General features: G+C 45.6%; 2 protein-coding genes across 10 annotated transcripts in view; both read right to left on the reverse strand.

The window, feature by feature from the left end:
- Window positions 1-26,192, reverse strand: part of TIAM2 (TIAM Rac1 associated GEF 2) — a 234,265-nt gene that overhangs the window by 206,232 nt on the left and 1,841 nt on the right. The window contains exon 1 of one of the 4 annotated variants that reach the window (XM_070256446.1): window positions 19,541-19,785. The exons of 2 other annotated variants lie outside the window; for them this stretch is intronic. The gene's annotated coding sequence lies outside the window, so the exon portion shown is untranslated. Of the gene's footprint in view, window positions 1-19,540; window positions 19,786-26,192 lie in introns of those variants that run through there. One more of the 4 variants, XM_070256442.1, reaches the window with a different exon arrangement.
- The window catches only part of SCAF8 (SR-related CTD associated factor 8), a 210,809-nt gene continuing 206,026 nt past the window's right edge, over window positions 21,410-26,192 (reverse strand). For all 6 annotated transcript variants that reach the window (XR_011434435.1, XR_011434433.1, XR_011434432.1 and 3 more), the window contains one exon: window positions 21,410-24,951. The gene's annotated coding sequence lies outside the window, so the exon portion shown is untranslated. The remainder of the gene's footprint in view (window positions 24,952-26,192) is intronic.

The raw sequence follows: 26,192 nt of genomic DNA on the forward strand, positions 1-26,192 counted from the left end.
TAGGTCCACATCCGGGATCCGACCCCAGGCCACCGAAGTGAAGCATGGGAACTTAACCACTGCATCAGGGGGCTGGCCCCTGTTTGCTTTTGTTTTTAACGCCCCACACCCACCCAACAAAGAGGTAGAAAAAATGTTTTTTGTAAGACTACATTCAATCAAAAGCTCAAAAGGGATAAAAAAAAAACCCAAAATTTTTGGATTATCTTTCTCTTCCCGCTCTGTCAACTTCCTTTTTCTTAGTAAACTCTCCTAGTCAAGTACAGGATGCAAAAATGGCCCCAAGGTGACGGGGTCATAAAATGAAATAGGATGATGTGGAGGGAAGTGGGGTAGAGAGAGTCAGGACTGGAACATAACATGTTTGCAATAAACTGGCCAGAAAAAAAGAAGATCTCTTTAAATTTGTGGCCTCTACTCAAACATATATGTTATTTATTAACCACTCCTTTTCTTCTTCCTATAAAGCAATTCAGTATAGTATCAGCTTTGATATATTTACAATACTTCTCTTGGAGAAGGTCCAGAGTCTACATTTGGTTTTAAAAGAAGGTTCTTCCTGCATGGAAGCTATCCCAAAAAGCCAAAACACACATTCAGAAAAGCTGAGCCTCTCGTTAACATTTTCCAAACACACAGTAGCTATGCACCATTTGGTACCCACCAGAACCCCTCCAAAAGTATCAAGAGGCTGCCAAATTCTCTATGCATTTGCAAGAACAATCCTGGAAAAGTGTCTGTCTGCAGAAAAATGCCATTTTTACTGGTATTCCCATCAAAAGTTGGCCATCTCCCCAGGGAGAGAGCTCACTGGTTCTAGTGAGTTGGCCAAATACCAAAATAGCTGCAATTAAACGGATTTCTCAGAGCCAGATAAGGTATAAAAACTAGGATGATCCCAAAGGAACTAAAATTTTGCTGAGCACATGTTTAAATTATATATTGATCATAAGGCAAAGAATTGTCAGACACACCTCTGAGGAGAAAAATAGATCAGTATGACCAAAGAAGTGTACACTGAGAATAGCCGTTTCACAGCTCAGGACTGAGAGCAACTGAGTAATTATCTCCATTGCTCAAAACAAATATTTCACACCCAATTATTTTAATATTAGCAAAATCTGAGAAGCCACACAATCTCATTTCAGTTCGTTTGAATTATAAGCTGAGACTCTCATAACGCAGCAGCTATAGAGTCAGCTCCATGGGGGAGAGCTTCTAACTCAAAAGATAAGGCACAGACTAAATGATCACCTGTCCAGAGGTTTCCTAACCAACGTCAGTGCCAGAGCAACGCCTCCGCCCTCCATGACAATTACGTCTTACAAATTGAGTGGCTACCTGAAATATGTGAGGAATCATTTTTCATGTCCCAGAGTGCTCACCCAATGTTCACAAGGCCTTGAAAGAACTGTTCCTAAACGTATTAATTTTTACTCTCCTTCCTGGGCTGAAGGAAATGAACAACCTGTTGATTTTTTTATATAGTGTTATTTCCCAGATTCCCCAGTGCTGAGGGAAGGGAAACTTCACCCAGAACAAAGCTCGTCACCTGTGACTCAAAGGATGTCTATAATATTGTAGAAGATGTGTTATAATAACACAACTGTGAAGGTGGCCATGGGGAATCTCAGGAATACTGTCACAGGCTTATACAATGCGTGGGCATTATCATCACACATGTTTTCTGTCACTTAGCATGAACGTCGGCATCCAGGTACAGCGTGGAGGGTAGAGAAAGCAGCACTGGTTTCCGTATGGTTACGAGCAGAGCAAATGTCTGTTCACTTCCAGGAGCATCAGGGACCACGTCCGGTACGCGAGGTCACAGAACCCTCAGAGACCTCGGTGCGGCCCGCTGCCCCCAAGAGCTCATGGCCTCCCATCACTGCTTGAAGCCCCAAATCCCACTCTCAGGGCTCAGTCCTGTCTTTGCTTTAGTCCATCAAAATTTTGAAAAAATATTTTGCTGCTTTCTATCCCCCCCATTTTAAAATTAATTCTTTTTTTTTTCTTTCTGCTTTTTCTCCCCAAATCCCCCCAGTACATAGCTGTATATTTTAGTTGTGGGTCCTTCCAGTTGTGGCACATGGGACGCCGCCTCAACGTGGCCTGATGAGCGGTGCCAGGTCCGCGCCCAGGATCCGAACCAGCGAAACCCTGGGCCGCCGCAGCGGAGCGCTCGAACTTAACCACTCGGCCATGGGCCGGCCCCTAAAATTCATTCTTGAAGGAGAGGCAGGAAAGAGGAAGGAAGGGCTGCAGCACAGACATAAATATTTTAGAAAAGCTCCTCGGGGGATTAAGAAGAACCCTCGCCCCACAGACTGAGAACCTCTGCTTTAGCTCAGGCTCTGACTGCTCTGTGTGTCCTTCAGACATAGCCCAGGATATCCATCCATCTATGTATGTATGTATGTATGTATGTATGTATGTATCTATCTATCTATCTATCCATCCATCCCTTCATTGTAGGGATAGCTTTCTATCTATATCTATCCATATATATAACCATATATAGCCATATATATATATACACATACGACCCTATACATATATCCCTATATATATGTATCGATATATCCTTATATATAAATAGATCCATATAAACATGGCTACGTACACCCATATAGATTATATATATATATATATATATGATACATTTTGCCTTGTAACTTAGTATACCCATATGTGATGATTAACTTTGTCAACTTGGAGGGTATTTTGAGATGAGATTAACAATTAAATCAGTGAACTTTGAGTAAATGGACTGCCCTCCATAATGTGGGTGGGTCTTAGCCAATCAGTTGAAGATCTGAATAAAACAAAAAGACCTGCCCAAGTAAGAGGGAACTCTCCCGAGGACTGCCTTCAGACTTGTCTTCACCGTGGGCTCTCCTAGGTCTGCAGGCCATCTGCCCACAGTGCAGATTTTGGATTTGCCAGCCTCCATGATCATATGAGCCAGTTCCTTATGGCAGAAGTCTTTCTGCGTATATATACATGCTATTGGTTCTGTTTCTCTGGAGAACTCTGACTAATACGCTATATATAATACACACACACACACATACATATATATACATACATATATATACGTACACACACATATACACAGATATATGTATATAAATATTAATAATATATTACACTAAAACAAAAGTTTCAAGCAACAACAGTTATCCTCATTACATACAATGTATTTAGATACTTTCTATTCCACTTCATGTATGTCTTAGTATGGGTCTTGGTCAAAAAAAGTCAGAAAGCCAGTGAAATTAAAAAAAAAAAGTCTAGGGGCCGGCCTGGTAGTGCAGCAGTTAAGTGCACACACTCCACTTCAGTGGCCCAGGGTTCACCGGTTTGGATCCCGGGTGTGGACATGGCACTGCTTGGCAAGCCATGCTGTGGCAGGTGTCCCACGTATAAAGTAGAGGAAGACGGACACGGATGTTGGCTCAGGGCCAGTCTTCCTCAGCAAAAAGAGGAGGATTGGCAGCAGTTAGCTCAGGGCTAATCTTCCTCCAAAAATAAACGTCTATATTCCTGGAATTAAAATTTTATTTTATTATTTTTTGTGTGTGTGAGGAGGATCAGCCGTGAGCTACCATCTGTTGCCAATCTTCCTCCTTTTGCTTGAGTAAGACTGTCACTGAGCTGACATCTGCACCAATCTCCCTCTATTTTAAGTGGGATGCTGCCACAGCGTGGCTTGACAAGTGGTGCTATGTCTGTGCCCAGGATCCGAACCTCCACACCCTGGGCTGCCGAAGCAGAGCTCATGAGCTCAAGGACTATGCCACCAGACCAGCCCCTAAAAAAATTTTTTTTCAATAAAAAAAATACCTGACCCACTAAACTGATGTCACTACCCATGGCTCATAGTTTGAAAAATGCTGTTTTATTCAAAAAGGTGCATGCTGTATGCAATGCTCCACACCTGGATTTCTTCACTTAATAAGACCACAGAGATTGTTCCCTATTTATAGACACTGAGTTTGTTTCTATTTAGATCTTTTCTTATAAGCAGAGTAACAGTAAAATAAGGATTTCAAAAAAACCAGAGCAGAGAACCACTGAGCACCAAAGTCAAGCTTAAACTAATTCCCCATTGCCCTGAAGGCTGATTTTAGGGCTCCCATAAAGCGGCTGACAAAAGGAACCCAGAGCAGCAGGTAGATGTCTTCTTTGGATAGTTGTGACTTACGAGATCTTCCAGTCCTTTCATCGCAGCATTGGTACCATGGCTCTCCCTCTTATCTATTTTCCAGCAAAGATTCCAGTAAAGATTAGGAAATTCAATTTCAGGCATGACCATCAGTCTTAGAAGAACAGGTTAAATCATTTCAATTCAATTACACACACCTGCTGAGTGCCAAGGAGGGAAGGACATGACTTGGTACCCAAAGCATCCTCCCCATTTTCTTTCTTACTAGAATTTTCCCATTTCTACCTGAGATGAGCTGTGAATGCTTTACGTTACCATGAAATTCTCAAACTCATTTTTACCTATTTATATATCCTTTAAAAAGTTTCTTATATTAAAAGGCCCAAACTTAAAGTTAAGATAAGATTCTTGGTCAGATTCTTTCAACTCTTTAACGAACAGTCTAGTTTCGTGAATATTGGAATCACAGAGAAAGCTACAAATTTGAGGGGGCTTAGAAATCATCTCTTCCGCTGGATTCGTTACTGTATTAGGGTCTTCAGAGGGGCCTCAGGGACCTCCCCCATGTCCACCCCAGGAAGGAAGAAAGAGGAAAGGATACACAAATGCCTTTGTCGTCTACCCCTGCTGCAATTAACATAATTCCAGTTTATCTCTTGTATTTTGAAGTTTCATACAAGAGATAGCTTAGAACAAAAGCTTCCTTTGACATGAAACGTTTGAAAACCACTAACTTTGTACCATTTCACAGATAGGAAAACAGAGCCCCTGAGAAGCTGAATGGTGTGCATGGATCCACACCTACGTCCCCATTCAGTGCGGACCAGCACTAACGCTCCACGGCAGCACTTCTCCACGTGGGGTCATGGATCAACAGAAGCAGCATCCGCTGAAAACTGCTTAGACATGAACCTTCTCAGGTCAACCCCAGACCTACTGAATCAGAAAATGTGAGGCTAAGCCCAGCAATCTCTGTCTGAACAAGCCTGCCAGGTGATTTGGATGCCCTAAAGTCCGACAACCTCTGTCTGGAACAATCGCCATTGTTCTTTCCAGCATTCTCTTCCTCTTCTAACCCCACATGTCTACTGCAGTACACATGGAGCAACTGTCCCCAAAATGCTGAACCTAACCAGAGAGTCACCCACTGAAAAGGTGAGACATCATAAGGGAGTCAAACGCTGCGATGGTGCAAGCAATACGTTTCTTTCTTTTTTTTGTCTTAATGCTTTTTGGTAAGGGAGATTAGCCCTGAGCTAACATCCACTGCCCAATCTTCCTCTTTTTTTTTTTCTTTTCTCCCCAAAGCCCCAGTACATAGCTGGAGATCCTAACTGCAGGTCATTCCAGTTCTCCTATGTGGGATGCTGCCACAGCACGGCTTCAGGAGTGGTGTGTAGGTCCGTGCCCAGGATCCGAACCGGTGGACCCCAGGCCACCAAAGCAGAATGTGTGAACTTAACCACTCGGCCACCAGGCTGGCCCCAATACATTTCTTTCTTTTCTCACAATAAGAACACTCACATCCTAAAGGGTCAGATAAAAGTTTCTAAGTTTTCAAAGAATACTTCAAGAGGGCAGAATTTACTAATATTTCAGAGATTAAATCTCAAAAGGGCTGAGCAATGCTAAGAAACTTATTTCCAGAAAACCAGGACCGTGGTACCCTAGACTGTCAGCGTGACCAATGATATCTAAAAAGATCACCAAAGAGACAAAGTAACAAAACCTGGGAAGATTATTAAACTATCAGCTCCTTCCAGGAAAACCTAGTTTAAATATCTAAAAATAACCGGGAATACCACCATTTCTCCCCTCCAGCCGGAGGTGATTAAATTTCACCACCCCTCATATTTTTGAGGGTTGAGTATATGTAAGTTATCTATATAAGTCAATTTGCTGACCTTCTGCAAAATAAACATGTAAGAGATCCTATGCAGACTAGCTCTGAGCTGTAAGCCACATCTCAATTTCATGCTCTTTTAACAGATTTCAAAAATGCCAAAGGGGAAATTCCAACATGAAGTTCGAATATCTAAAACTATAAGACATTACTGTGAGCGTCAAACTATTCAAACCTGCTCCTCATTTCTTCCTTTATGAAGTAAGATCTTTTAAACTAGTCCCTTTTAAGCGCTCACTAGATGAACTTTCATCTTGAAAAGTAAATATATACTAAAATGGAGAGGCTTAGGTGGGGGAGGGGTTATATGAGGGAGAAGCTTTTAGTTAATTTCCTGAACTGAATAATGTGAATCGCATGATTGGCTCACAAAGAACATGCACGTGGCCATAGCCTCTGCTCATTTATTTGCTTAAGATTTATTATTATAAAAAGATACAATGCGATATTGATGATTTGATAGGCAAAGCCTTCTTCATCTCTTAGTAACGTCCCCCACCCCCATCTGAAACAAGCTCCTACCTGTGTGCATATCCTTGTGAAAGCTGCGTGATAATTCAGTAACAAAGACACAAGACTTGAAAACCAGACTTTAGACCACAATTTAAGGGTAATTTCTATTTGCCTACACAGTAAGCTTCCTTTTCTTGGACTCTCCGCTGACGTTGCAAGGCTGTAGGTACCTGCCCTTACAGGTGAGGGTGCACTGGGGAGCATGGCACACTGCCTTACAACAAAAAAAATCATTCGTAGCCCCCAAACTACCATCTTTATAGATATATTACTCATCTCTTCCAATAATTTGGATACAATCAAAAACAAAACGTATTTTGAATTTCATGGACATCTGCATTATAATTATTTTGTTTATAATTAATACAGGTTGATAGACTTTGAAGATGTCACTTGTTTCTTCTTAAAACAATTATTAGGGGGCTGGCCCCAAGTCGTAGTGGTTAAGTTCGCATGCTCTGCTTTGGTGGCCCGGGATTCGCGGATTCAGATCCCTGGTGCAGATCTACATACCATTCACCAAGCCATGCTGTGGCGGCATCCCACATACAAAACAGAGGAAGATGGCGCAGATGTTAGCTCAGGGCCAATCTTCCACAACAAAACAAAAAAAATTATTAACAAAAACATCATAGTTATTTATAACATAAGGGCAGGACAAAGCTATGTTTCCTCTTACACAAAATAAAGGGGTGAACTAGATTGCCTCTAGGATTCCATTCAGCTCAAATAATGTATACAGTATCCTTAAATCCCCTACTCACACTTAATTAGGAAAAGGCCTATTTATCTTAGAGCATTTGACACAATCTGCTTTTACCAAAATAAGCTCCAGTGGCAGCCTTTCTAGGTAAGGTTGTGCATTCTTTTGGGCAGGCTGCAAAGTACACAAGCTAAGAAGTTGTTATTGCCTTTGCTAATTCCAAAACTCAGAGGTTCAGTTTCCATTCCCCTGGAAAACCTAAAACATTTCCTGGCTTTTTGATGCAGTCCTCATAACAAGTCCTTCTGATTTTTAAGCACTAGAGAAAAGAGTCTAGAGAAAAGAATTGTGGGATGTATGCCTAGCTCTGCCTGCCAAGAACTCCTTATGATGGGGAATGAAGGCAGGTCATTTAAGCTCCTCGAAACATCAAGCTTCTCTCCTGAAAAACAGGCTAGTTAGATGATTTCTACAGTATTGGTATTTCTTAGGAAACTTAATGGAAGAGCTTGAAATGCTTCTTCATGAATAGTTATTACAAAATAGATGTTTCTAAGTAGGTCGTTATTCTATTCTAAAATGCTTACTAGGGGCTGGCCCTGTGGCTGAGTGGTTAAGTTCGAGCGCTCTGCTGCTGCGGCCCAGGGTTTCGCCGGTTCGAATCCTGGGCACGGACATGGTGCCACTCATCAGGCCATGTTGAGGCGGTGTCCCACATGCCACAACTAGAAGGACCCACAACTAAAAGTACACAACTATGTACTGGGGGGGCTTTGAGAGAAAAAGGAAAAATTAAAAAATCTTTAATAAAATAAAAATAAATAATAAAATGCTTACTAATATATAACAACTATTAAAATAATATAGCATGATTTGGGATTGGGGACCACATCATTTTGAATATACATATGTGAATAAAAATTCTCATCTAAGTATCACTATTATTTACATATTTTTTTAGAGCTGGCATATCTTCTACTGTACACAGAAATATAAAGGTACTTTTACATTTTGAAATTATTTGAGAATTTTAACGCACTCTATAAATGGTTAAAGGTTGTCCTTTAGAAAACAGAAAAATTACATGAGGTGTTATTTATTGTTGATAATAAAATATGCATGTGCCCATTCATTTTCAGAAGTATGCCTTTATTAATTTGCTGAAAATTCCAAGCGTTGGCTGCCAACTCTGTATATCCCATTTGAGTTTTAGTGAATTTCCTAACTAATGAGGTTTTTCGGGTTTTTTTTAAAATTTCATTTTTTCCTTTTTCTTCCCACAGCCCCCCAGTACGTAGTTGTGTATTCTTCGTTGTGGCTCCTTCTAGTTGTGGCATGTGGGACGCCGCCTCAGCATGGTTTGATGAGCAGTGCCATGTCCGCACCCAGGATTCGAACCAACGAAACACTGGGCCGCCTGCAGCAGAGCGCGCGAACTTAACCACTCGGCCACGGGGCCAGCCCCCTAACTACTGAGGTTTATCGAGCCATCAAAATTTAGCTGCCACGACAGGTTTTCAGAAAATGCCACATTGCAATGACATTCTCATCTCAACACACACCAAGATTCCAGTAATGTCAACCACTCTTCTGGACTTAATTTCCTCACACATTTAGAATAATGGCCAAGGTGGAACTTATTATTACAATCAGATTTGGTGTCACTCCTAAATTTTTAAAGATAGGTAATTTTAAAATTCCAATTACAGAGAAAGCTGAAACAGAACTGAGCAAAATGCTGCCTGTTGGTATTTCTTAGGAAACTTAATCGAAGAGATAGAAATGCTTCTTCACGAACAGTTACTACAAAATGGATGTTCCTAAGTAGGTTGAAATTATCCCTCCTAGTTGTCACTATTAATATGCTCATAATTAATACGTTTAACAAAGCTTTTCTTTACAGGCCAGATGGTGCTTTTTAAAGATAGTCCCAGCCAAATCACAAACCATGAATCAGTCTGAAATAAGGAAAACTGTCCTGCATTTGTAAGGGAGTAACCCACAAATCTCTTACTCATCTCTGGCAAATTAACTAACACGGTCAGGTCCTCACAATCCTATACGAGCCATTTCAGAGGGGAAAGCCCTGGGGAAAGAGGCCTGCGTTCCGCTGTGCACCCTCCCTCTCTAAGCTGAGTGTCCCCAGCGGTCAGTCTCACCAACAGGGCAGAGTTTCTCAAAATACAATCAGACACCAGCATCACCTGGTGTTCTTGATAAAATGCACCCAAGCCCTCCAGAAGCATCACCTCAGACTGAGGTCCAGAAGCCCGCATCTTAACAGGCTCCCAAAGTGATACTGATGCGAACTCAAGTTTGCGAGCTCCCGTCGCTGGCTTCAGTTCTCCACCTGTAAGAGAAGCTAACGAGACTTGACCTTTCTCTCTAAATTCTCTTCTGGCTCATCTTTACAACCTGTCACATCAAGACTCAGCAGTGCCATCATCTTACCAACGCTCTCCTAGTAGCCTTAACTTGGCTCCAATGTGGCTTCTTCGTTCTACACATACTCTACGTGGCTACATTGTTTACATAAATTCCATGTAGCTACTTTGTTCACATATATTCCACGTAGCTGTTCTGTTTATACATTCTAAACCTGCCAGGCTCTCCATATTTCCACTTCACCGCCTCCATTAAGGCATCGATCTCATTTCAGTTTCCTCCTTGGCCATTCTTCTAGTTCATCACCAAATTCCCCGTCACCCAGTTTCAGAGGCCTTGAAATTCACCTTATCCACAGCGCCCAAGATCACAGATAATAACCTCCTAGCAATGTCTAATTACTCAATCTGGATTCACCAAGACCCAACACGCTCACCAGCTCTACCCTCCTTACTAGTGTCGGGTGATGGCTGTCTGTCATCTAGTCATGTGCAAATGCCAGTGAGCATAACAGCACATTCCAGATACACTATTTTTAACTTTTTATAAATTTTTTCTTCTGCTTCCTTACACTCTTTTGCTGCATAGAACTGTTGAGTTTTATAGCTGAAAGGATCCTTAAAAATTATTTGGTCCCACAGATCAATGGAACAGAATTGAAAGCTCAGAAATAAAACCACACATCTATGGACAGCTAATCTTCGACAAAGGAGCTGAGGGCCTACAATGGAGGAAAGAAAGTCTCTTCAACAAATCGTGCTGGGAAAACTGGACAGCCACATGTAAAAGAATGAAAATTGACCATTCTTTTTCACCATTCACAAAAATAAACTCAAAATGGATCAAAGACCTAAAGATTAGGCCTGAAACAATAAGTCTTCTAGAAGAGAATATAGGCAGTACACTCTTTGACATCAGTTTCAAAAGAATCTTTTCGGACACCCTAACTCCTCAGATGAGGGAAACAATAGAAAGAATAAACAAATGGGACTTCATCAGACTAAAGAGCTTCTTCAAGGCAAGGGAAAACAGGATTGAAACAAAAAACAGCCCACTAATTGGGAAAAAATATTTACAAGTTACTTATCTGACAAAGGGTTAATCTCCATAATATATAAAGAACTCACACAGCTCAACAACAAAAAAATCAAACAACCCGATCAAAAAATGGGCAGGGGACATGAACAGACATTTCTCCAAAGAAGATACAAGGATGGCCAATAGACACATGAAAAATGCTCATCATCATTAATCATCAGGGAAATGCAAATCAAAACTACACTAAGATATCACCTTACACCCGTTAGAATGGCAAAAATATCCAAAACCAAGAGTGACAAATGTTGGAGAGGTTGTGGAGAAAAAGGAACCCTCATACACTGTTGGTGGGAATGCAAACTGGTGCAGCCACTATGGAAAACATTACGGAGATTTCTCAAAAAGTTAAAAATAGAACTACCATATGACCCAACCATCCCATTACAGGGTATCTATCCTAAGAACCTGAAATCAGCAATTCCAAAAGTCCCATGCACCCCTATGTTCATCGCAGCACTATTTACAATAGCCAAGACGTGGAACCAACCTAAGTGCCCAGCAACTGATGATTGGATAAAGAAGATTGGTATATATATACAATGGAATACTACTCAGCCATAAAAAAGGACAAAATTGTCCCATTCACAACAACATGGATGGACCTTGAGGGTATTATGTTAAGTGAAATAAGCCAGACAGAGAAAGACGAACTCTGTATGACTCCACTCATAGGTGGAAGTTAACATATAAACAAGGAGATCTGATTGGTGGTTACCATGGGAAAGGAGGGAGTCGGGGGAGGGCACAAAGGGTGAAGTGGTGTACGCATAACATGACTAACAATAATGTACAACCGAAATTTCACAAGGTTGTAAACTATCATAATGTTAATAAAAAAAAAATCATTTGGTCCAATGTGACTCCCCTGCCCCCCAAAGTTACAAAGTAAGAAATGGAAACCCAGAGAGAACGTCATGTTTTGTTCAAGATCATGCAGCTATTTTCTGACAAAACTACTCAAAACTCAGCACTTTGTGTGTGTGTGTGTGAGGAAGGTTGGCCCTGAGCTAACATCTGTTACCAATCCTCCTCTTTTTGCCTGAGGAAGATTGTGGCTGAGCTAATGTCTGTGCCAATCTTCCTCTATTTTATGTGGATGCCACCACAGCATGGTTTGACGAGCGGTGCTAGGTCCGTGCCCAGGATCCGAACCCTCGAACTCCAAGCCACCGAAATGAAGTACATAAAATTAACCACTATGCCACCCGGCTGGCCTCAAAACTCAGCACTTTTTAATCTACCCAGAACCCTGAGCTCCAGTCTTCTTTTCACTGTGGTATGCTGACTACCTGGTTTATTATCTCTGACTAGACAAATACCAAGAACCATACAAGTAGCTTTTAAACAATTCATCCTTTGTTGTCTGGCAGAGTGGAGAAAAGTGAAGGCACTGACAAAAGTCATAATGTGTCCCAAAACATGAGAAATAGCAAACTTTATGAAAGCATCACTTTTATATAGTAAATAAGGAATCCATCTGGGATGGGAGAAGGATGCAGACACATACGCAGGAACTACTGTGCAGGCAACGCCGCCATTTAGAAGATGGATTCTGAGAGCGGTGAGGGCAGTGTTCCTTTTCATGAGAAAAGAGATCCTTTCAAAGATCACAGAGAGCTTCAGAAGGATGACATCTGAGATGAGCCTAGAGGTCTCAGGAAATCAGTGCTCTCCAGTTCTAACACCAAAATTCCAACAAAGAAGAAGAAAGAAAGTGACCTGCTGGCAGACGTTGAATGTGTGGATCCATAATGAATGGATTCAACCAGTGAGATTTCTGATTTTCTTTGAAATCTGGTGTAAAATGAAGTTACTTGCCAATGTGATACATAGTGCACTTCCCAAGAAGAAGTTCAACAGACAGTTGTGCAGGGAGAGTTATTCCACATAACGATGGATTCTAGAACAACTGAATATACCAGAGGGAAAGTTCAAAATGGACAAGTTGAACGGGAAAATCTTTTGGTTTCTGATTTGGCAGATGTTCATCAAAGCTTCATGTCTTCACACAGTAGGTATTGATTCCAGAAGTTTCGAATGCCATCAACACAAATAACTGAATTCATTTTAATGTATTCCAGATGTGTTTGTCCTCAGTTTCTGCTCGTATGTATAAATGCCCTCTTTTGAAAGGGCAATAAATCCATTTTAAACCAGGTTAACGGGTTACCCAGAGTGGTAGGGTAGGTATGATTACTATTCTGCCAATCACCACTTCAGCATGAAGCCTGAGGAGGCAAGTTAACGAGAAGGATTTGACGCCTCAGATACCAGAAGACAGTGGGAGTCATCAGAGAACAATTTCATCTTTTCCCTGAAGAGCCCAAGGCCCTCAGATGTTTGGGTGACCTGCCCAATGAGTACAAGGTGCATTCCAAACCAGAATCTAGACCGATTAACACCCAGCATAACAACATCGCTACTGTTCCACACTCAGGAAAGACAGAGAAACTGCTATTTATTTTTTAGCACTTTATTACTGGTGAAGTCCATTTAAAGGGTCAAATATTTGGCAAAGGGTCACTCAACTTCCTAATCAGGATAGCAGCTTTAAAAACAATTTCAGTGAACACTTCATGCATTCTATCAACCACCATTTAAGAGCGTCCACTAAACACCATGCTGACCCTGGGAGGAGAACAAAAATCAAACAAGCGAAGCCCTCGCCGTCCGGTGGAGAAATCATCCACAACTAAACACCATCCGATGAAGGCAATGACTGACACAGACCACGCCCTAACGAAGCGCCTGGAAGCACAAGAAGAGGGCTTCACGGTCCCAGGGCTTCGCTGAGTCTAAATGGATAATGAGGAGTTTGCCTCACAGAGAAGAACTGTGAAAGGGAGTGACAGAGGGAACAGGTGCGAAGGAACGGAAAAATGAAGGCGTATGGCTGCACTCTGCCGCCCCGACCCACAGCTCCATCCTGCCAAACAGCCTTATTTTACATAATTTGAGACTGCCAATCACACGAGGGAGGCAGGGAGGGACAGAGAGAGGGAGGGAGGGAGGGAGAGAGAGAGGGAGGAAGGAATTGCTAACACTTCTGGAACTCCTTCATTGTAGCAGCCAGGGTTCTAAGCACATTATGCTAATTAATTCATTAATTTCGCAACTCTCAAAACAATCTTCTAAGAGAAAAGCAGGGCTGTCACCCTCCGTTTACAGATGAAAATCCTGAGGCACAGAATGCTCTTTACTAGACAAAAAACCATTATGATTTTTAAAATAATAATATTCAATATTGCACTAAGACCCATCACTAGATTTTTGTTTGTTTTTTTCTTTTGAGGAAGATTAGCCATGAGCTAACTGCTGCCAATCCTTCTCTTTTTGCTGAAGAAGACTGGCCCTGAGCTAACATTGTGCCCATCTTCCTCTACTTTATACATGGGATGCCTAACACAGCATGGCTTGCCAAGCGGTGCCATGTCCACACCCGGGATCTGAACCGGCGAACCCCAGGCCGCTGAAGCGGAACGTGCAAACTTAACCGCTGCACCACCAGGCCGGCCTCCTATCACTAGATTTTTTAAGGTACTGGGAATCCTTCGCTTTTACCGGTTTCAGAGAAGATTTGTAAGTGTATTTACTATGTCATTTCCCAAACTACCAATGACAAGAGAATCTGCAAAACTCTACTTTTACATCCTGTTCCCAGTGCAAAGGAATCACTTAGTAACGGGAACTCTTGAAGAACCACGTCCAAGAGACACATTCAGAAATCTAACCTTGAATTTAAGAGAAACCTTGTAACCCAACACTACACAAACACAGTGAGTGCTGCTGTCCAGATTCTGTTACTCAATCTGCAAACCTCATACATGGAAACAAAGCAGACCAACTTCCAGCTGGACGGGATCCCTGCGGAGGAGCCGGCTGGATCCCAGGCCAGACAGGATCCCAGGTAGGAAATACAGCACACACTCCTGGCGGGAACCCTCTCGGGGCACCAGCCCGTGTGTACCGGCCTCAGTCTGTGGGAGGGCTTCAGCTTGGGCCCTTCTTGGTCTTTCTTAAAATGATGAACAACTAACTCACAAAAATTAAAGCTTTCTCATTTGGATTGTTTTTATTAAAATCCTTGATTCATTTACAATTACAGACATGCTAACAACAGTTGGGACAGGATGGAAGAGAGGAAGGAACACGAAATCAGACAGACCTGGGTCAGGTGCAGCTGCGCCATTCATAACTGTATGAGTTTGGGTGAGGGGCCCCCACAGGTCCCCCATCCTCTCCTTCTGTGTTGCTCAGATCAGGGAACATCCTTAATCAGATACAATCTGTTCTGCCTTCCGCTTCTCTCACTCGCCAAGGTGCCAACATTTCACCTCCCTCAGAATTCAGGAATCTTTCTTTCTTTTTTTTTTTTAGTGAGGAAGACTGGCCCTAAGCTAATATCTATTACCAATCTTCCTCTTTTTGCTTGAGGAAGATTGTCCCCGAGCAAACAGCTCTGGCAATCTTCCTCTATTTTGTATGTGGGACACCGCCACAGCATGGCTTGATGAGCCGTGCATAGGTCCACGTCTGGGATCTGAATCCTCGAACCCCAGGCCACCAAAGCAGAGCTCATAAACTTAACCACTAAGCCACCAGGCCGTCCCAGGAATCTCTCCCCTTGTCTGTGCTCACTACCCTATTCCTGCTGCCTTTGGTCATCCGCACTGTTACAACTGCCCGCCTTCTGCCAGGCCTGCTTTCTTAATCCACTCATCACAATCTGAAGAGTGGCTGGTCTAGAATGCAGATCACTCCTCCGCCGAAAACAAAAGTGACTCACTTTGGGTCACTTCATGTCACTTGCCCTTCTTCTCCACTAGAAGTTGGTTCTCTCACTGAAGTTCAGAGATTAAAGGGACTTCATCTGTCCTGGGGCTCACTCAGCACCTGTTCCGTGTTGAAGGGCAGCTGTGTAGGCCTCAGTTTCTTCCTTATTCCACAAGGGCCGTGCTGCTTGCCTCAGAGGAACAAATGGGACAATGCACACAGAGCCCCGGCACAGGGCCCGGGGGCACTCCCTGCCACAGATTCTGACTCTCGTCTTGTTACTGTTCCGTGGTCCAAAGTTTGCAAAGTGTTTTCACGCATGTGAGCATGTTTGCTCCTTCTAACAACCCTGAGACTCAGGAGGTTACATGAAGAAATGAGGCTGGCGATGTTTAAGGCTGGCAGAACAAGGCTGGCTTTTGGACAGACCTACCGATTCCAAATCCTGAGTGTTTATATTGCATCTTTCTGTTGGGAGTTCTGGCTTCTTTTATAGAAAACAATTCCTACCCACCTCTTCCTTCTTTTTTCAGGAGAAGATTTGCCCTAAGCTAACATCCGTTGCCAGTCTTCCTCCTTTTTCTTCCTTCCCCAACCCCTCAGAGTCACAGGACACAGTTGTGTATAGTTCTAAGTCCTTCTAGTTCGTCTGTGTGAGCCGCCACCACAGCATGGCCACTGACAGACGGGTGGTGTGGTTCCACACCCGCAAACTGAACCCCAGCCACTGAAGCAGAGTGTGCAAACTCTAACCATTAGGCCATCAGGGCTGGCTCTCCAATACTTTTTACTGCATTTAAGGAATACAAACACATAGGCCAAATTCCACTATAATGGACTCTAACGGACTTTGATGTGTGCTTTATCATAAATTACTCTAAATAAGTAAGCTATCAACCCGCTCATTCATTCATTCTTTCATTCGGCAAATATTTATCACGTGACTACTTCACACAGGGCATCCTGGTGGGTGCTGGGCATCCTCTTCTCCCCAAGAGACTGAAATTTGTCTGCACCTCCGAGATTTCCCAACCGAAGCCAACGATGGAAGATACAGAGGCTGTTCTTATAGGTGCTGGAATAAACAGAGGAATGAACTACGAGCCAGGAAATCTGAGCGCTCGTCCTGGCCATGCCCCCACGTAAAGCTCTGTGACCTTGGACCAGGCCCTGGGCTTAACTTTCCTTACCCATAAAAGGGAAAATCGCTCTATACTGTCTTTAAAGTTAAAATTATTCTATGCTATGAATTCTAGAGATTCCAGGATCCCTTACAACTGGTGAGTTCTTTTGACATTTACAAGTATATGATTTTTTATACCACCATTTTATAAATTTTTATGAGATGACCCATATATTGATTGTAGCTTGAAGACTATCTCCAGATCACCCCACAAAATGTTAGAAGTTTTTAACTACATACAAATTGGGAGTATTTATAATGTTGCAGCCAACTGAGCTTGCAAATTGCCCCAACATGAAAACCGCATTTTTCACATGTAAATTGTGATCTGAAATGCTGATCTCGTTGAAGAATCTAAATAAATCAGACTCAAAGCCTTCTTTTCTTACTTTCTTGTTTAATTCTGCAACATGTCACTTTGGGATGACTTAAGTTCTTGTATATGAAATGGCACTTCAATCCGATTTATTAGTGCACGTTAAAGTGAGCGAAGTTCTTTACGGCCTTACTTTCGAGATTCTTACACCCTTATCTCTCTCAGCACATCAGGGTTAGAGTATAAACCTCAGCGCCTTGAAAGGCAGCCACGTGTCAGCACACATCTCTGACGCCCACCCGTGAGTCCACACTCCCAGACTCTTCCCTGTAATCAAGTAGAAGACACCTGTCTCAGAATCGCTGGGACAGCCAGACACGAGACAGAGTAACTGAAGCACACACCTACGTACAGACGTCCATGAGAAACCTGTCCCCCAACTCTTGTTTCTTTTTACAGTTCTGTAGAAACGATTCTTTCTTTTCACATTCATTCAAAGAAGCTTAACTGAGTTCCTGCTCTGTCAGTCTCTGTGATGGGTGCTGAGTACAGTAGTGGGGAGAGGCTGAAGCAGAATCACCACTGGCGCATACTGTGCCTTGGAGTGAATTACAAAAGGTGTCCCCTTCCAGTGAAAAGGGGTGTGCCAGGGGAGTGGCCAGGGGAGGAAAAATTGGATTTCAGCCTCCACTTGCCCACTGGGCAGGCTGACCTTGTGCAGTGCACAACTTGCACAACTGTACAAGGCGGCATGACCAGATATGTTTAAAAAAATCATTTTCTAGTAGAGGCATTGACTCCTAGAGAAGAGAGCTTAACCGCCTAGAGATAATGAGGAAGGAGAGCCTCCTGGAGAAGGCGTTTGACTGACACATGAAGGATGTGTGGATAATCAGCAGATGGGCAAGTGGTGGAAGCGCAGTGTAAGCAGAATGTTCACTCATTCCAGATAGGAGTTTGGAAATGACAACTTGAAAGGAGTTTGATGGGTCTGGCAGTGTGCGTTCGCGCATATGTGTAAGGGGGGAGGGGGAGGGGCGGCCCGAGAAATAGATGAGACTGGAAACGCAGCCAGGCACCAGATTACGAAGCACCTTATAGGGCACGTGGAGGTAAGCTCTTCTTCGATGACACCTTGCTGTATTTTACATTTACCAAGCACAAAAATCTCCGATACCCTAAAGCAACGTCTCACCCCATAAGCTGAGCCAGTAAAATGCAACGGAAAACAAGGTTGCTTTTAGACCTGCACTAATTTCAAGACTACATTTTCAGAATATGAAAACCTTAAGGAATATCAGGAAATATTTGTAACATTTTAATATTTAAGTTCTATTGGTGATGCTCAAACCACAAGCCCGGTAATCGACACTTTTTATTCAGAGCCTAGGCCCGACATATTTATAGCAGATGGTCCGCACCTGCAAGAGACTTGGAAGGTTTATTTTAAAAATTTTTAGAGGCACTCTGGCTGAAATCTTTTGGAGAGGCACGTGGAGACAGCCAGGTGCTGGCCGTGGAAATAATTCTGTCAGCGGCCTCGGAGGAACAGGAGGGAGAATGGGGGCATAACCACGGAGAGAACCCCAAGATCTTCAACCCACAGTGAATAAAGATCCTATCACGACGCCGAGAAGACAAGTGTCACCAGGCAGCCTCTTACAGGGCCAGGCAAGGAAACACAGGAAAACCTCCCCAGCAAGGGAATTACCTTCAGGGCCTAGCAGCTCCCCCCTTCTCCCCCTAATTAAATAAAGTTACCCTATTTTGCTATTTAAAAAGAAGAGGCTTGGAAGCTCATCCATATTGAGTTTCACCATCTCTTAAAGATAAACCGCCCCGTGCAATCTTACCCCCCTGCCTTTAAAAGCGACGGCCGTCACCAGGCAATCGTGGGAAGAATGGACTCTTTTCTTCCTAAACTGTTTTTGGTACATATGATCCACTTGGGACACAACGTGTCGGCTTTCCCAGAAACTTGGCACCTCGGCGGCCCCGGAGCCGGCCCGGCGGGGACGTCGGGGGGCGGCGCGGTGGCCCTGCGCCCCCTCCCGCCGCGGCGCGCGCTCCAGCCCGTCCCCCGCTCCGCGCCCCGCACCGCCCCCGCCCGGCTCTGCGCGCGGACCCGCTGACACCGGAGCCCAGCGCCGGGCAGGGCTGGGGGTGGCCAGGGCACCGCGTGGCAGAGTGTTCTGGAAAGTGTCTCCGCCCGGCCAGACGGCGCGGGGGGAAATGGAAGCGCCCGGGGCGCGGGGCTCGTGCGTCCTCTGCGCTCCGCAGCCGCGACCCCCGGCGCAGCTCCCGGGGCAGGGGGAGGAGGGCCCGGGAACAAAGCGGAGAAGAGAGGAGGGAGCCGGGGTCTGGGGACCGGGCCCGCCCGCGGGGCGGCCGCCGCCGCGGGAGCCGCGCGCCCCGAGCGCCCCGAGCGCCCCGGGCCGGGCAGCGCGCCGGGGAGGGATCCGGGCTCGCCCGCCGCCGCCCGCCCCGCCGCCGCTTACCTCCGGTGCACCGCTGGGCACTGCGCGCGGGCCGCCCCGCCGGCCACACGCCGTCCCCGCCGCGCCCCCACCGCGGGGACGCGGGGCGGCGCCCGGGAGAGTCGGAGAAGTTGCCGGGGTCCCTCGATCGTCGTCGGGCGCGGGCTGGGAGCCGCCGCGGCCACCGCTGCCCCTCGCCCTGCGCGCAGCGCCTGTGGCGCCCGGAGCGGCCGCACCTTCCTCCCGGGCCGCTCGGCCCGCCTCCCTCCCCGCCCCGCCGCCCGGCCCTCCCCTCCCCAGCCCTCCCCATCCCCCGCGCCAATCCCCCGCCGCGCCCGCCCAGCCGGGCCCCGACCCCGCCACCCGCACTGGGGGGGCCCGCGCTCCTGCCTGCTGCTCCGACCGTCGCCTCCTGCGCTTTCTTTGGGACGTCCCAACTGATGGAAACCAAGAACTCAACAAGCGCTGAGGAAGCGCCTACCAGGAGCTGGGCGCTCTGCCTGCCATCGTGCATGCGATGCGTGAATAGGATCCAGTCCCTTCCCCAAAGAGCTTACAGCGGAGACTTCCCTCGGGTGCCACCAAGGACAGAAGCAGGCGGAATCTGGAGTCTCCTGCGGCAGGCAGGAGAGTCTCTCCTTCCCGTCCCGAGAAGAGGACAGACATGGAGGTGACACTCGGATGGTGACCCCGGAGTCCAGGAGAATTGGGACTTTCCAGATGGAGAAGCTGCAGGGTTCATTAGGGAAACCTGAGTAGGCCAAGGGCCCGGATGACAGAAGGGGGAGAATGCCCAGGAGAAGCGGGAATGAAGGCTGTGTCCCCACAATCGCCGGCCTCGCCTTTACAAAGGCTCTCGCTGGAGAGGAGAGGGAAGGGAAGGAAGGCGTAGTCAGGTGCTGATGTGGGTCCTCCAAGAAGCAGGCGCCAAGACAGGGCTGGGCGTGGAAGGATTTTCTTAGGGGAAATGGCTGTGGGATTAAATAGGAAGGGATGGGAGTGAGCCAGGCTTTATGCAACTCTGCCCCCAGTAAAGGAGAGAGACCCCATCATTCTAACCTCCATGCAGTCTAGGGAACATCATCGGGGAGTCCTACATCCAGTTGCTCATCATGGGCTCCCAATTCTCTTTGGAACCCACCTGCCTTATTGCCCATATCACTCCCAGTCATTGGCTGGGAGCAGCCAGGTGGGAAGTGTGGCCTTGGGTACAAACCCAGAGATGAATTTCAGAGGACAGCAGCCAGGGCCCTTGGTCAGTGAAGCTCCAGGATAGCTGGAGATGGTCGAAGATATGCAAGGAAGATTCTCACAGCTGCGGACGGCAAAAGGCAAATGGAGTCCACTTTCCCACCCACCCCATAGTTTTTAAATGAAGCCATGAGGCTTTGCTGTGATCACCCAGACCTGGCACTCCACCTCTGACCGCCACAGGCGCTGTCCACACTGAGCTGGTGACTGACCACTTCCCATGACATAGGCTCTCCCTGGTCCTGTGTCCACACCAGTGCACACATGTGTCTGCCTGGGAAAGTGCCCCCTGCCACTCACCCTTTACATTCATTTCAAGCATCACCTCCTCTAAGGCACTTCCCCCCTTAGCACATAACTTGTTTCTGCCACACACCTACCACACTGGGGTCTTTTTGAATGTTTTTGTCCCCTTTGCTTCTTGTATTGCATTTTTTCAAACTTTTAAATTTTTTTCTTTTTTCTGCATATGTAAGTCATATGTTCATTGCACAAACTCGGAAAAATACGTACAGCCCAAATGTCTCCAATTCCCTCAGTCTTCTAGAGACACCTTCCCTTGTCAGCCAAGTGCTCAGAGTCTGAGCCCCATCCTGTGTGTATCAGTCTAGGTCCAATCAGGAGAGAGAAACCACGCAGTACTTAAACAGTGGAAGTTTAATATAAAGAAGGATTGGGTCTGGCCCCACAGCCACGTGGTTAAAGTTCCATGTGCTCTGCTTTGGTGGCCCAGGTTCATGGGTTTGGATCATGGGTGTGGACCTACTCCACTCATCAGCCATGCTGTGGAGGCATCCCACATACACAGTGGAGGAAGATTGGTGCAGATGTTGGCTCAGGGCTGATCTTCTTCAAGAAAGAAAAAAAAAAGAGGAGGATTGGCAATGTATGTTAACTCAGGACAAATCTTCCTCACACAAAAAAAATTATTAACTACAACAGGCTTTGGAGCAATGAGGGATTGACTAGTAAGAAGTAAAGAAAATGCAAAAGAAAATAGGAATAGGAGATTTAAGGAGCAGCCATAACCCTTAGAGCCAAGAAAGAGCACCCAAGGATGAGCCTCCCCCTTCCGTGGGCTGAGACCTAGACTCCATTTGGGAGAGCACAGCCATGGCTCACTATGGCAGCCTCTGTCACTGTGGTATCATGCCAGTGGAACTTACTGCAAATCTACTGTCTAGCGTGTGGGGAAGGGTGTCCCACAGAAGCACTTCACCACAAAACCACCCAAAGAGCAGGGTGCCAGGAGATGCTGGCTGGAGACCACTGGGTGCTGCTGGCTGCCCTGCACGGCAGGATCCCGATGCTGGAGGCATGGCCCAGAATGCCGAGCCGGCTGCAAGAGCAAAGCAACCAGCAGGCAGAGCTCTGGCCTCCTGCCCAGTCTCCCCACTCCCTCTACGGACGAGGCTTAACAACATGCCAGCCGGCAGAGGAAATGGTATAAAGGGCCCAGATCCATTTTTACAGAGAAGGCAAAAAGGATGGATTTGGAGCTGACAGGCAATGAGTCAATGGTGGCACACTATGGAACTTCATGGAGTCCAGGCGGTGTCCAGTTCCCTCCGGAAATACGCCTGCACATTCCAGATGAAGAATCTCATTTCTACAGCCCTCTCCCTGCTGGCACTTGTCCCCTCAGCTGGCCATTCATTCCTGATTGCCACTCCCTCAACCGCAAGTTGTCTCTGCGTTGTCCCCTACAGCTTTTGCCTCTCTTTGCTCCTCCCAGCACAGCCCCGACCAAGCCGTGAGGGTCAACGTTTAACAGAAGGCTTGGGAAAACAGAAGGGACTTACAGAAGGGAAAAGAAAAACGTTTAAAACCAAATAATGGTCCCAAAGAGGCGAAACCATCCACAGGTTTCAGGGCATCTCTCTCCTTAGCAGGAGCCCCAGAGAGGGAACCAGCGTGTGCCCCCACCAGAGTCCAGGCTGCAATGCCACCAGGGCCTTGCGGAGAGAGAAAAAAGTTTCTCCTCCCCGTCAACCTTAGTCCCCCTCCAATAAACAAAAAATAATCTACAGACACTCAGCTCTGTTCAGAGCAAAAATAAACATTCATGTTATGTTAGGAAGAGAAAATCAGCCCCCAATTCCTAATCTCACTCATTTATTAGTGCATGTACAGAGCGTCACTCAGCAACTGGCACTGTGTTAGGCCCGTAGGGCTGGAATCTGTAATTGCTACAATCTGAAGGAGATAGATAGTAAACAGATCGTTTTACAAATAGTTCTTTTCCATGTCTCTGCTAAAGACACAGAGCATATAATGAGAGTTGACATGGCTCTAAGGGATTAGAGAGGGCCCCCTGAAGAACGCAACATTTTAGCTGAGCTCTGAAGGATGACTGAGTTGGATGATTCCAGATAAAGAGAATGGCGGATTTGAGGCTCCGGGGTGCACAAGAGCTGGGCCAACTGTAGGAAAGGGAGGAAGGCCAGAGCCACAGGAGATGCGCCCGGAGAAGCGAATAAGAGCCAGTCATGCATGCTTTTGTAGGCATGTTAAGAATTTTAGATTTTATCCTTAGAACAATGAGAACCCTCTAAAGGGTTTTCAGCACCGGTCCAGCTGAGGGGTGGAGAATAGACTGGAGCGTATATTTGGGAAAGGTTTGCAGGGAATCTAAGAGGCTAGTGCTCAGAACAGAGGTTGGACCTGGAGATGTGGACCGAGAAATGATCGGCATGTAGAAGGAATGGACCGCCATGGACATGGCTGAAATACCGGAGGTCAAGATTGTAGACTGAGAAGAGACGGAACCCTCACAAGGTGTAGTTGGGTCAGCAAAGAGAACTGAGAAAGAAGAGCTGGGTCATCTTCACTATAAAGCAGGATCAGCTTCCTGTAGAATAACCAAAGAACCAATTCGGGCAAATCTACTCCCAGAGATAAATTCAAACTCCCCCCCTGGGGAAGACAAGAACAGCGTGGAGGTTAAAAGAGGCGGCTCCACTCTCCTCACCAGCCACTCACTTCACAGCCACCAAGCTACTCAGCTACAGTATCCTATGATTTTCTGAAAAGTTAAAAATAATATTAGCTGTAACCCCACTCCCCAGAAATAACCATTTGTGTCATATTCTGTTGCACAGTCTTCGTACTTAAATTGCCCAGATCCAAACCCCTTGAAGTAAAGGGTCATGCCCAATTCAGCTTTTTATCCCCAGGAACTTAGTACATTTTCTGGCGCACAGAAGATGCCTCGTAATGTTTGCAGAATTGAATTTTGTTTCCAAAATCTTTCCAGTACTGTGCAGTATTTCACTGGGCTTTCTGGTAGCAGGACACTGAGCCGACGGCCTCAACAAACGAGTTGTCCTTCCTGAGTTCTATGTCAAAAGAGCTCTCTTAAAACGTCTTTCTCGCTTTTAGAAGATTCTTTTTTGTTGAGTTGTGGCTTTCTGCCCTCTTTTCTCTTTTTCCAAGCGACTGAGGCAAGACAGTCTTCCTGCTGTGTGAACTCTCTGCCTCAGCCTGGGCCCCACCAGCTGCAGAAATGACGTTAGACGCGCGCGTGTGCGCACACACACATGCACACGATGGCAATACCAGTGAAGAATGACTGTGTTTAATACCCATCTCCATGGGCTCAAAGGCAGTTTTACAGCCTATCTGTGGGTGCAAATGAGGATTCTAGCAATGGTTACTTCCACGTTATGCTTTTCTATTACTTCCTCCCCGTAACGTTCCCAAGCTACACGCAGTCTCCCTCCCAGCACCCAGGATCTAGTAAACAGGTAAAGACTGCACTGGGCCAGCCCCGGTGGCCTAGTGGTTAAGTTCAGCACACTCTGCTTTGGTGGCCCAGGTTTGGTTCCCAGGGATGGACCTACACCAATATGTTAGCAGCCATCCTGTGCTGGCAGCCCACATACTAAAAAAAAAAAAAAAATAGAGGAAGATTGGCATGGATGTTAGCTCAGGGCAAATCTTCCTCAGCAAAAAACCAAAAAAGACCACACTGACTCAAGTCTAGCCATCTCCCCAACACAGGCAGGCAACTCCGCCAGTGGGTCAGGCTAATTTTGGGGAAGTCGAGATTTCTAGAAGATAGCCTTTTCGAGGAAGGCCACATCTCTCCTTTCTGAAGATCGCTTGGCCAAATACAAACGGGTCTTCCAGCTGTCTGTTCAGGAGCTTGCACGATTGAGCTCACTGCATTTTTCAAACTCCTGAAACAAAGAAGGTAGTAGGCCTGATTACCATTTGAAAGAGCCGCATTTAACCCAAAAATCTGGATCTACTCTCCGCTGTCTTCAGACCATTTGCACATGTGTATGGTGTGTAGTTGAGATGTAGAGTCGTAGGGGGTGGGGGCATACCTGTGCACATGACTGATAGATTTTTCTTTTTCTTGGATTCATTTGACCAGTGCTTACTCCCACTGACAAGTTACTAGAGTCTAACTTATACAACTTTGAAGAAAAACTACAAAACGTAAGGTCTCCTGGTAGGATTACCACCCCGTGATAGAAGTTCTATATTTGTTTTGAAGATTGCTCAAGATTCCAGATCTAAAAACCTTGCTTAATCCCACAGACTCTCTCTTGGCCAGGGCCAGGACTGTCACTACTCCATCCCAGAGCTAGAAGGCATCCCCAGGCATCTTCAAAGGGGAGACAGCTGTCCTCCATGCTCCCTGGGAAGAAACGTGCCCCGCTGAAATTTGTGAGTTTTGAGTGGAGCAGCCCAAGATGCTGATGCACTAGTCTGGCTCCTCGTAACCCACAGCAATACAGAGAAAGACTTTTAACGTCAGACTTCACCCTCAAAAGCTATATCCTTGGGGCCAGCCTGGTGGCATCGTGAAGTCCACACACTCCGCTTCAGCAGCCCAGGGTTTGTGGGTTAGGATCTCAGCATGAACCTACACACCGCTCATCAAGCCATGGTGGCATCCCACATACAAAATAGAGGAAGGTTGGCACAGATGTTAGCTCAGGGCCAATCTTCCTCACCAAAAAAAAGATATATCCTTAAAAAAAATTGCCTTTGGCATTGATTGTTCTAAATTGATAAAAGTGATGTTGTTTTAAGTTTGCTTCATTTTTCATAATTTATGAGCAATCCGATAAACATAACTGAAAATGTAAACATTGATACTTTCTGAATCAAAATACAGTACCTATTATAATGCTATCTACCCTATGACGTTGAATCAACTCTTGCTCGCCAGCTAGTAGTAGGGCCAGCATTTATTTTCACTGGAGCCCTCAGCATAGGAAATGTGTTTGCTGAACCCATAAACGTTCTGTGAAATGCAAAACTTACAAAATATGAGCTTGCCTTTTCTCTCAAGTTTCCCTTTATGGCCTTCAATTCCACTTTTTCAATTCCCTCGTCCCATAAAACTTGCTCTTGGATGGGTCGCCGCCTCTCTGGTTGGACTCTTCCTGAATTCCTTCTCCTTTCT

This window comes from Equus caballus, chromosome 31 (assembly GCF_041296265.1).
Source record: "Equus caballus isolate H_3958 breed thoroughbred chromosome 31, TB-T2T, whole genome shotgun sequence".
Lineage (NCBI taxonomy): Eukaryota > Metazoa > Chordata > Mammalia > Perissodactyla > Equidae > Equus > Equus caballus.